General features: G+C 43.8%; 1 pseudogene; it reads right to left on the bottom strand.

Moving 5' to 3' along the window:
- Nucleotides 1-6,565: 6,565 nt before the first annotated feature.
- On the bottom strand, nucleotides 6,566-8,044 carry LOC147664891 (pyruvate dehydrogenase protein X component, mitochondrial pseudogene; annotated as a pseudogene).
- Nucleotides 8,045-8,312: the final 268 nt, after the last annotated feature.

Genomic DNA, 8,312 nt, shown 5'->3' with positions numbered 1-8,312 from the left:
ACCAATACTTCCTTGGGGACCTATAGGTGGGACAGAAAAACAAGACGTGGATTTCCTCCTCATCACAGGAATTGCAGCCAGGGCATAATTTGTCCCCTCCATTGATCCATTTGCTCGTAAAGGATTTAAGGGGTAGGGTTCCAAACCGCCACTGAATAAAAAGCTTCCTTGCTGTGACCGGGTAAATAAAATCCAAAAAAGATTCAAATTTATAGGTATTTTTGGATTGGGTAAAACAGTGGGTTAAAGTGCCAATGCTTGGTGCAGTCATTTGGGATACAAGATTTTGTTGCTTGTAGGCTTTCACTAGTCTTTTCCGAGGGACCTTATTGCAACCAATTTCGGGGGCCAGCCACAGCCGGAACAATTCTTTTTTGACAAAAGTTAGCCAGGGGATCTTGTCATTGTGGTTTAGGTTCATAACATGCACGAGATCTCGCCTGTAGTGGCTAAGCTCCTTAGTTGACCAGAGTCTATGCCAGAATCTTATAGGATTAAGTTCAGCATCCTCCCTGATAGACGATAAGCCCAAGTCAAGACGTAGGGGAAGCAGGGGAGTTGCAGCTGGGAGGGCCAATCGCTTTCTGTTCCTTTATATTACACAAAAGCTCATTTTATGCACGACATAATTTACTCTTCTTTACATACTGCTTACCAAACAGCTATAATAATACAAAGTGACACTCATATTCATATATTCATATATGTCATTTCTTTAGGAAAAAAAGTGACAACCTCTTTCAGTCTGTACTTATGGTAAAAAGATAACATTTTAAAAAAACTGTATCTCTTCAATTAATGTAACCTTTTGAGGATTATTATTTCTTAATTTTCTCAAAGAATGATTAGTAACCTGATCGGTGATGATTTATATTCATATTAAAAATGCTGAGGCATCTTAGTTTGGCATTAAAAGGATACACTCCTATTCTAATACTTCATAGTTACTATTTAAATGACATAGCACAAACTGAAGTCTTGTCTAAAAATAAAATAAAGATTACATTTTTCACAATTAAGCAACATTGACAGTGTTAATTATTTCTGTACCTCAATCTAGACCAAGATAGGCGAAGTAGTTCTGATAGCAGAAAGTGAAAAGCCAAAAGCCATCACACTCTCTTTTATCAAATCATATCATGTCTTCCTCACCAGACTAAGGTATCCTGCGAACCATGAATTCAACACCAAAGATGAAGGAACACACGTAGGGCTAGATTTACTAAAATTTTTAGGCAATGCATCATGGGAACTTGCTGTGCTGCATAGCAATAAATGGAGAAAAATGCACCATATCTACTAAGGTATGCAGCACTTCTGCTGCCTCCACTGTATGCTGACAAGAGCCAATGAAGGCACCCTTGCACAATGGTGCTAGGGTACCTGCATTACAGGCAGGGCTATTTTGTGCATGAAGATATTCCTTCTTGTGCAAAAAACAATCCCTAGAGTCTCATTCTTATTTTCTTTATGTTCAGCAGAATGCAGCACAGAAGGAAAGATTAAATAATGAAGAGAAACAAAGATATATCTCATTGTTGTACCTCTCTGTGGCAGGAGCACCATGTTGGTGCAGTCCCAATTTTATTGCCCTTTAGCTAAATCAGGGATTGCTTCAGATTCCATGGGTGGATGTAGGGGAATGCAAATGTTCCAACCACTGAACGCCTAACACATTCAAATGTAACACAACCTAGCTTGAGCCGCTGCGTTGCGTTGCATTTCTTTCAAAGCCATACAAGGCGGAGCAAATCACCCCTTGCATGGCTTTGTGAATCCCATTTAGTACTAGCACTGCTTGCAACAACTTCTGTCAATACAAGTGTTAGCATATTTGGGCCTTAGACCCTTATTGCGAGTTGACTGGAGTGGAATATTGTGGAAGGGGGTTTTGATGTGCCCAATTCTGAGTGGCTTATCGTTCTAGCATCAAAACTACCAGGTGCAAGAATACTGGGCTCAAAAGTACTGGGTGTGGAAACACACCCCTGGGTGTCTGGGGCAGGTAGAAGGCACAGGTGCACCTTGACCTGTTCCAACAGCACTGGAGAAGCATGAAACACACCCCTTCAACAGCCCATAAGCCTGACCTGCCTCCAGGCACTCTCCCCACATGGCAGTCACCAGGTGTGGGCTCCAGTTCACATTTACCAGCTGCTCGGAGAAAGTGGTTAGCATAAGCATGAATTCCTCAGAATGCCTTAAAACCTGAGATGCGTTACTCAGTAATCCCTGATCCCTGTGGTTATTCCCCATTCCCACCACTTTAGCTTGTAACTCCCACAAATAGTGTTTAGGTTCAATCCAGTATACGTACCTCCGGTTCTGGTATCTGGCATCCTTATTTCCAGGCATGCCAGAAGGAGGTCTGTTATAACCATACTATGTTGGTTATACAATACTAATCCTGGGTTTATCCTAATGTGAATGACAGTTTATTCAATCAATCGTGATTCAAAGCCGGTCTCTATATTTTGTTCATATTGATGACATGAGGTCGGCGTACAACACTAGCCACTGTGGCAGACCTAAAAAAGATATAGCAGCTCACCTCATAAACAAAGTCAGCTTTCTCCCTTTGTAGGGATGCAGAAATCCTTGGTGATTTGCAATATCCTTGAAATTTAGGACGGGTGCTCTTATTCACATAATACAGGCAGTAAGGGCAAACTGTACATATATCAAATAAGCAATAATGGTTGTGTTTTCAAGAATAAAAATGCATTCTATTACGTAAAATTCAGTAAATGAGAATAGAAAATGCTGCAGGACTGTTTTATAGGCTGGAATTCAATGCAAATAGTTGTCTTTTACAGATCAGACCTCCAGCAGCCATCTATCCGTGTTGTTTGGTAAATATGCCCTGCGAGTTGTAGTGAGTGGTTTAGCATATGTTGTAAATCCAATCACCCTAGCTATTCTTTGTATGTTCCAGATGCACAATAAATTATTGTTAGATTGCCTGTGATCAGTTTTTAAAGCTCTAAACACCATGGGCCTCATTTATGAGGCTGTGCGTCACTTTTACGCCGCCGGTGCGTCACTTTTTGTGATGCACCAGTGGTGTAAAAAATGCGCCTTGTTCCGCCATATTTACAAAGTGACGCATCTAGGAAGATGCGTCACTTTGTAAACTCCTGCGCCACATTATACCTGCAGCAGGTATAATGTATGCAAGGGGGGCGTATTGACGCAAGGAAGGGTCGTAAAAGTGACGCAGTGAAATCTATGAGATTTCACTGCGTCACTTTTAGGACGCTGTTGCGTCAAAATCTTGCGCCTGCCTCACAGCAGGCGTAAGACTGATGCAGGCCCTTTCACATGGGGCTTGCCCCATGTGAAAGAACGCATTGCTGGAGTTGCGTCACTTTTGTGACACACTCCAGCAAAGCGTCACTTTTGCGCTTACAGATCCGTCAGAAATACTGACGTATCTGTAATTCCTTGCGACATGATGCGTCATACATTAAATATGATACATCAGGAATGTTGCAAGGAGTGTGCACTGAGAAGTGACGCATCGCTGCTTTCACACAGCGATGCGTCATTTCTCATAAATTAGGCCCCATGTTTCTGTTGCCTAAAAGTTGTGCTGAGCAAAAGGGAAAATCACAACACATAGCACAAGGTTGCGCTTTCATGGGCCATCGTCAGGTGATGTGTGTTCTTTCCATGCGACATGTGTTGCACATTATTAATCCTAGAGGAAGACATCCACAATGGCACTTTGGCCCGGATTATATGTCAGGCAGTTACATATGGAATTCCGCTCCACATATCTTTGAGTGGGCTTGTGCTTCCAGACCCGGTTTTCCTCCCAGAAATATTGCATGACTGACTGCAGAAGCAGCCATGCCTCTTTCCCTCTTTATATGTTGTGCTGTGCTTGTGAAATCTATTGTATTCAATATAAATCTTAAAAGGGGCTTACAACCCACTTCCTGGCTTTCCTTGCTTTTTTTATTGGTTCCATTGTTTGCCACTTTCTCTTTAACCATTTTGATTGGCTGTCGCATACTGGGTCCTGCATTTCCCAATGCTTGTTCCTGTGCTTCTTTTATCAGATTCACAGCGACTAAGTACTGTTTCCATCCTCTTTTGTGGAACTATTTTTTAAGGTTTTGCATGCACAAAGCTTTTTTTTTCTCTGTCAGCAGATCAGTTATTCTTTATTATTGTCATCTCACCTTAACATGGTTAACAGGAACACCAGTTACGTTACACATAGGCATATTCAGCAGGGACCCACTCAATTGCAGCAGCGTCCATTGCTTGTTTACATTGCAATACACACTCTGTAGTCCCCCCAAGGCACAAGCAGGCACTCACAGAAGTGCATCGGAGGCGGGTGCTTGTTTACACTGCGATGCGCACTCCACAGTCCCCCGTGGTACAAACAGGTGCTCACTGGAGTGGATGAGAGGCCGACGCTTGTTGTCATTACTAGTGTGACAATACCACCTGCACAGTGTTCATTTATAGCATTGAAAAGTTAAAGGGGAGAGCAAGGGATCGTGGTCACTCTAGGTGAACAGAGAGAGTACTCCTGTTCCCCTGGTCAAGGACTAAAATAAACAAAGAGAGGAGTACCACCATAAGAAAAAGAGAAGATTTCCTAATGGGGTGTTTTGACTGACAAAAGGAAAGAATTTATCCTAGATTCTCGTGAACCTATTAGCAAAAATCGCTAATGGTGGGATGCTCAGGCAAAAGTAGGTGAGCATGAGTAATAAAAAGCAAAAGACTCCTATTATAGTGTCAATTGCTTCAGCGGGCAGGGGGTAGTCTCATCACTCAGTGAAACGTATTAGTTCTGTCATGACGGGCGAGGCCAAATACCTACATCTACCAGGGCAGCGGAAGGTAGATGTAGGTATTTGGCCTCGTCCGTCAGCGATTTTTGCTAATAGGTTCACGAGGATCTAGGATTGGGTGTGCCTTTTAGGGGGTACATATCGTCCATTTCCTTGTTCATGGTCCTGAAGAAAACCTGGCACTTCCCACGTAAGGTTGAAACATGTAGACCAATACACATATAGAGATACTTTGGCCGTAACTACCCTCTTAGTATCTCGCCACCCTTTTTAATATTGTCCAGTTGCTTCAAAATAAAATTCATATTTTCAGTAAGTTAAACCAGGACAATTTTTAACACTTTTTTTGCACTTACATTCACAACCTGCTCCACTGTACTTCAGGTGTTGTAGCACGCCCTGGTGACGCTAGGCCACCAGGGTGGACCCCGATGAGGAAGCATGTCACCACTAGGCTGGTGAGTGAGGGGTTTATTACAAAAGGATAAATTCTTTCCTTTTGTCATTTATAGCATTGGCCATGCATTGCCTGTACTGCTGCTGCCCATTCACTGCCATGCTCTCCTGCTGATTCTCTGCCCAGCAGGATGAGGGGTAGGTTGTCAAGTCCAATGAGCACTGACAACTGACAGTCGGTACACCAGTGAGCATCTGTTCTGGCCTATACGATTGGTGCCCCTAGACTTTGTGATTAGGTCTCACCTAGAAGGTATACTATATCTGTAACACTGATGTAGGGTTTGGTATTATCTACATGCACTAATTTACCATCCCTACATGAGTAAATATGGTTGTTTTGGTCCTGATGAAATGCCATGATCCTTTGGATAATAATAGGCATGAAACATGTTGACCTCCATTTTTTCACATACATTAACTAGTGGTGGAGTGGATCACTATATCCACCTCTCGCCTTGACTTTTGTTGTTTTTTAATCATAAAAAAGAAACACAGTGAATAAACAACCTTTTGGATTCCTTTAGGTATTTTCATAAGCACACCCTTTCTCCACATCTACTCACACTTAGACACTACATCCCCACCACACCTCACACTGGCAAAAAGAAAAGAACTCCGGCAAAGAACCACCTTGTGTGGCCCATTGCGCACTGCAGTGCCACCCCAACGAGGGGCTGCCCGATAATGAAGCATGACACCCTTGGGGTGTGTGAGGGTTCTTGCTCCTAAAAGGAGCACCCCCCCCCCCCTCCTGGTAAACCTAGACCCCTCTTTAGGAATGCATATGGCTTGTCTTGTAAGCCTGACACAGGGGTGCGTATGCTGGACCTTTTTCTAGCCCCAGTTCCTCCAGTTTGTGTTTGATTCCTTGCTCATGCCATGCTGCATCCCAGCCACTGCCCTACCACTGCCCTCAGCTGTGCCTCCTGCTCCATAATTATCACTTCCGCTGCTGCTCCACCGTACTCAAAGGCAGCAACTGCCAGGTAAGAGGATCATGGGGTGGCCCAGGATTGAGAGGACGCGGAGCACACACAGGTAACACATGGTATTGATGTCCACCGTGAACAGCTGATACAAGTGGGCTGCTAGCCTCTAGGTCATCTATCGAGGCTCATACAACTCCTATTCACTCTGGTGGAGTGCATGTTGTAACACAAATAATGAATAAATGAATACTTTATTTGTTCAGTTGAGTGTCACCTAAGGGTTATGACTTGTTATTTACTGTACAACTGTAATGTAACATGTATCCACTGAATGATTCCCAAACATACACCATGCCATTTTCTTTAATGCAAGGCACATATAGCAGCAGTTTCCAGGTTAGCTTTCAAATCTTTTAAGCAGCTTCCAAGCCAGTTTATCATCGACCACTTGTCCATCTCTTGACAGCGTGACTCTCATGAGGTGATGTTGTACTTTTGGGGCCCCTCTTCATATTCTCCCAGCCGGAGTTCAGAATGAGACTTTCACACAGCCAATATATAAGCCTGGGGCAGATTTATCATGGCAACAAACTCACTGATGCCTCACTTTCCCAGATTCAAGATGCTGAAAGAGCCCCACTTGGTATTCTTCGGGTAACAGTTTTCCATCTCTTGCTTTCTTTGCAAGGGCCTTTGCGGAAGCAGCGATCTCCTGCAAACCTTTGAGGGTGGCATCTCGGATGAAAGCTGTCACGATGCCTTGCTCTGTTGCCACAGTGACAGAGATGTCAATGGAGTGCAACCACCAGGGTCACTCTCCATCCTAAGTTACATTCACCATAGGCATTTGTTTAAGGGTAGCTGCCATCACTTTGATGATAAAATCATTCACTGAAACCTTGATATCCTCTTTCGCCAGATCCTTCTGTAGCTTTAGTCACAATCAGTTGTTGCATATTCATGAGGGATGGTGCTTTTGGATTCGGTTAACCTTTTGGCGATAACTCTGCGAATGTTGCTGGCAGGAAGATCTGAAAAGCTACTTGGCACTGGATGCTGTCCTGGAACAGACAGTGGTGGCACCAGAGGGCTCAGGTCAGCTGCTGTGGTGGGAGTCTGAGAGGCTTTGGAGGCCTCAGGAGAAAGGGGTGCTAGTGTGGGAGTATTGAAGCTAATGGAGGTGGAGGTGCACTTCCTGCAGCTTTGCTCTGACCCTTCTGCACCAGCAACTTGAGGGCATCCTCTTTGGTGATTATCCGTTGAGGGCCAGTGGGGCCCACACTGCTACAATCAATTCTGTGTGTCTAGAATGAGTTCTGCAGCCAGGTTGAGGCAAACTCTCAGTTTTCCTAGGTGGTATTCCACTTTCCCAGGTAGTGAAACCTCTGGTTGGGTAGGTGGTGCCACAGTTGTTGCATGTGGGGATGTTCCTCCCAGGTGCGCTGGAATTACAACCTGCTTCCAATCATCCCCTTCATCCACCAGCAAAGCGATCAGTGTCCCCAGGCACACATGTTTGCTACCCTCTTCCATCACAAATTTGGCAAGCACGCCATCATCGCTGGACTCCATGGTTACCACTGCTTTGTCAGTTTCAACCTCATACAATGCTTCACTAGCATTCACAACTTCGCCTTCCTTTTTAAACCACTCTACTACGTTTCCATCTTCCATCACGGGAAAGAGGGGCGGCATGAACACTTTAAGACAGGGAGTGCCTTGCAGTGTCCCCCCCCCCCTTCTCAGGCATCTGCAGCAACCTTAGCGAAGGTATGGAGCCGCAGATACCTTCTCATTTCATAGCCCAGCTCTGCCCAGCCTGAGGGTATGGGAGGCCGCCATCTTCCCCTAGTCTCGGCCACCACACATGTTGTAGTTCAATAAATTTTTAGGGTCTTTCGATAACCTTTTAAAATTTTGTAATTAGATTTTTATGTTAGGGTTTTATTATCTTAATGATATTTTTAATGTTGTATACTGTCTTTTATGATTGAAAAATTATCGAATAAAGACCAAATGATGATGATGATGTAAATCACTTATACTGTACTGCACCACATTCTTATTTATTTATTTATTTATTTATAGTGTTTTATATAGCGCGGACAAG

The sequence above is a fragment of the Lissotriton vulgaris genome, unplaced genomic scaffold (genome assembly GCF_964263255.1).
Source record: "Lissotriton vulgaris unplaced genomic scaffold, aLisVul1.2 SCAFFOLD_1364, whole genome shotgun sequence".
Taxonomy (NCBI): domain Eukaryota; kingdom Metazoa; phylum Chordata; class Amphibia; order Caudata; family Salamandridae; genus Lissotriton; species Lissotriton vulgaris.
This window is presented reverse-complemented; position numbering and strand designations above follow the sequence as displayed.